The following is a 4586-nucleotide window of genomic DNA, read 5'->3' as shown; positions in this document are numbered from 1 at the left end:
GTCTGCCTGCCAATGTTTCAACATTATTTGGTCCTGATGTGAATGTTGTTTTGGATAGTGGGGGTACCTGTGTTTTGCTGATACTTAGCTTTTTTTTTTTGTTGTTGTTGTTAAAGAGGCCACTCCTTGTCTCTTAGTATAAAACTGCAAACTTCTTTTTGGGGGGAAGAGGAGGTTCGCTGTTCTGTTTTTCATTTTGTCCTGGGATAAATCATCGGTTCAAATCCAACAAGCAAAGACTTAAGGCCACAGATCATAAAAAGCAGCCACGGTAATTACTGAAATAATTGGTAGAATTTGCAATATAATACCACCAACCAAAAACATACATCTTAAATGGGTTCAGTGACTCTGGATTATTTGTTGCCATCATTGCACAAAAAACAACACTAATTGTTCTTTAATGCAGGTCATGGGATAAAGATATTACAATATTCTAGAAAATATATTAAGTTAAAGATATATACATATGTTGTCTTATTTAGCTGTTCATATTAATTAATTTACAAAGCTTAGGAACAAATGACTATTTCTTATAAATCCCTCACTGGTATTATTACAAAAGTAAGCTGTTTAGTATCGTAATTATCTCAACTGCAACATAGTAGGATTCACACCCTTGGTGACTTGTTGTGGAGGATGCAGTTTCATTAATCCAATAAAAGTCATATTTTGATATATACAACAATTTTATGATAATTGAAGGTAACATAGATACTTGATTGTGCTATGAGATGGCACTATGCCTGGAAAATACATAATACTGCCCTTTTAAAGATAAAAAAAAAAACAATCAATAGAAAGGCTCAAAGTGAAAGACTAGTAAAGGGTGTAAACATTAGTTTCCACATGCATTTCCTATAGCACATAAATAATTTCATAAAACATCCACAGGTTGAGTAAGCATTGACATCCTGTGGCACACAGATACTTTTTGCACCTGACCAACACTTCACAAGTATGAAATGGCAAAGGAGTGAAACTACTAGCACCCGCTGAAGATTAACTCTCTGTTATAGCAGTTTAAATTAACGTTCAACTTACTTCTTCAGAAAATGTTATCTTTTTAAATAGCATCTTACACTATCAGTGCTTAATTTTCTCTTATTTATTTATTTATTTTTTTAAATTGATGATGAAGATGGGTAACTGAATTTTTCTAGCATAGTTTCTCTATGCAATTGGTATGAAGGCATATATTGATATATTTCTCGTTTATATCAGGTTGTATAAAATTCAACTGAAAAGCTTGCAAATATTCCCACTAAATACAAATTGTTAACATTAAGGAGTCATGGGATAGAAGTAATAAAGCTGATGGGGGATGTGGGTTTGTTTAATTTCAGGAACTTGTAGCTACGCCACAGAAATGATTCAATGGTTTTACAGTCATAACATGGAAAATGGAAATCTTTCAGTAAAGCAACTACAATCAACATTAGAGTGATCTCAAAAACTGTAAAATGTTGATCTTTTCAGCATCCATTTTCATTTGCAAGATATTAATGACCACTCAAACTGTAAATGGATCAACTTACAGTACATTACTGTCTTGAATTTCCAGGGAAATGGAAAGTACTTAAAACTTGATTATCAACAAATGCTTTTGAATGACAAAATATGCAGATATTGCTTCTAAACACTAGATCCAATTTTTGTCAAGACACACATTTCTGAAATTAAAGTGAGTTCCAGCGAGTGCACTCTTTGGTGCAGGAGGCCAGGATCTACTTTCTGAGGAGGCTGTCACAATACCCGGAAGCTATTAGCATCTTAAGTGGATGGAACATGTTATTAATTATTAAAAACTGTCTAAATATTTGTTATTGTCCATCACTGCTTTTGCAAACTGTGGTTGTACAACAACACAGTGGGCAGTAAACGGAGGTTGATTGCAAAGTGCTCTTTATTCCAGTCATCTTGTCAAATCACGACGCTCGTGGTTATCAGTTTTTTACCGCACCCACAAACAGTACTCAGATGTTGTTTTGTGGACAGACATTTTTATGTCTGTCCAGTATGATTTCCAGTATGCACTTCACAACGATTGTGTCAGAGGAAGCAGCATGTTGAATCTCAACTCTCTTATTCGTATAATGACTGCTTCCCTTAATTTTATCTTCACAGTGATGTAAGAAATTCAACATCCCTCAGTTACAAGATGCATCTTAATGATCACACAGCTCGCTAATGGCAACAAGTGCTGTTACATATTGCCTATTTTAATGGCTGTTAAATCAAGAATGATTCTGCAGACTCTCCTCCCCGGTTGCCAGGCAACATGACAGAACACTCCTTTGTTAGACTACATTAGGGTTGAAGGTCGGATGTTGGTCTGCCATCCCCATCCCCAGGAGTCTAGCATGCTTGGCAGTAATATGCGGGCATGTCTATGGCAAAAGATGTGTATTTGGCTTCTATGTGGCCACTGATATGCAAAGGGACTGTAGTAAAAAAAAAAAAAAAAAAAAAAAAAAAAACATTTCAAAGAGAAACCTGAGATTGCTACCCATAACAGCTCTGTAATTGTGTTTGCTCCAGATAGATGGGCAGAAAATCCTATTACACTTGACAGAGGAGAGTTATCTCTATACCTTTTAAATGTGCTAACACACACACAGACTAGATGCACAGGAATATATATGTATAATATGTAAATACATGTTTTATCTCTGTCTCCTAATCATGAACACATCTCTTTCACGTGATCTTATTTCCTGTTTTTCCCACATCTCAAAAACAATGAAATGCAAGCGGGACATACTTTTCAAATGGAAACAAATCCTTCTTACACCTGAAGACTGCAAATGTCCAAGAAAAACAGAAACCTCTTGGGCAAACTAGCATCTCTTCTCAGTTAAGTCCAAACTGATCATATTTCAGGATATTAGTTTCTGGCAACACAAATGAAAAGGTAAAATAAGAGTTCATTAGCAACTGAGTTGCTTGTATAATTAGGCATGATGCTGTGATCAATAGCAGCCTGTACACACCACAATGGATATAGCCATTAGAGTGCTAGCACAATATACCCAAGAGGATATGACTACATTGTCCTCTTCTAATAGGTTTTTACCCTGCTTTCTTTAAAAGTGCAACAACTCATGCAATATGTATTGCTGTTTTCTAAGTACAACACCTTAGTTGTCTGCTATGTTTAAGCTGTATTTTGAGTGCACTGCATATGGCAAAGCTTTTTGTTTCAATTTTGTGTAACATAATAACAGGTGTTTATAAATACAGTGCTATTTTAACAAAGTTTGTCTGCGATTCTTAGCTGCAGTGTTGGAGCAAAATAAGCTCCAACACTGACTAAACTTATGTGGCACAGTAATTGGCCGCTGTTGCACATGAAGCTCAATAACAACCTGATTTACTCTCCGATTGATCTTCAGAGGACAATGATTATGTGTCAGAGTTAGTGCTAAATAGTATCTGACAGAGCATGGAAGGGCCTCTGCTGGAACAGTTGCATGATAAACTCAACACTATGGACATCGAACTGAAGTTAGTTTGTGGTGTTACATAACACTGGCCCTCTAGTTTCCAGGAATATGTTTCCAGTGTGCATAGCAAAGTTAGTGTCAGGGAATAATAACAGTCCTGAGCCTTCTTGTCAAGATTAACAGCAAAAAATGTGCACATAGCTTAAATGAAATAACTTCCTTCAAGGCTATTTTATGAGGGTTTATTTTTGATTAAAGGACAAATAAATGACCTGACAATGTACTTACCTTGATCTCTGGGACATGAAATATACTGCTCAAAAAAATAAAGGGAACATTTCACTTTAATTTTGTGTGTGGCTCCAAATCCAGGCCTCCATTGGTTAATAAATTTGATTTCCATTGATGATTTTTGTGTGATTTTGTTGTCAGCACATTCAACTTTGTACAGAACAAAGTATTCAATGAGAATATTTCATTCATTCAGATCTAGGACGTGTTATTTGAGTGTTCCCTTTATTTTTTTTTTGAGCAGTGTATATTGGCGAGGTTTCAAAATTATTTTTAAAAAGCCTACTAATACAAAATTATAAGTATAATTCTAAATTATCTATATTCCAGACAAACTGAACTTTTGTGAGATTAGGACGAAGATAGAATGCATCATTTTCCTGATTCTCAAAGTAGCCAGCCAATATAAAGCACAATTATATTTATAAATTATAATTTTAGATATATTAGTAGCTTCAGGATTATTTTTATTGACAATGGAATTATATCTCTTAGAAATAAATCCATTTTGGGGTATGTAATGACACTGAATGACATCTGTCACAAATGTTTGTATTACACATTATTATTTAAACCAACATTTTTACTTCACTTGTTTGATTTCATTGCAAATCGAAAATATTTCATTTGGAGAAAGCAAATGTCCACTCATAATAGAGGGATTTTGCACTGAAACCAATTCATGTTTTGTTATTTTTATGGGTGCTTTTTGTAAAATTAAGAGAATATATATCAGAACAAGAGACTGAGTATCGATGAGAACAGAAAAAGAGAATTTTGCCTAAAAGAACATTCATATAAACTTGTCGACTCTTACAAAAAAAGTATTTTTCCCGTATAGATTTGACA

Source organism: Poecilia mexicana, unplaced genomic scaffold (genome assembly GCF_051168715.1).
Source record: "Poecilia mexicana isolate PSO_F unplaced genomic scaffold, ASM5116871v1 scaffold_2, whole genome shotgun sequence".
Taxonomy (NCBI): Eukaryota; Metazoa; Chordata; class Actinopteri; order Cyprinodontiformes; family Poeciliidae; genus Poecilia; species Poecilia mexicana.
Note: the sequence above shows the minus strand (reverse complement) of the source record.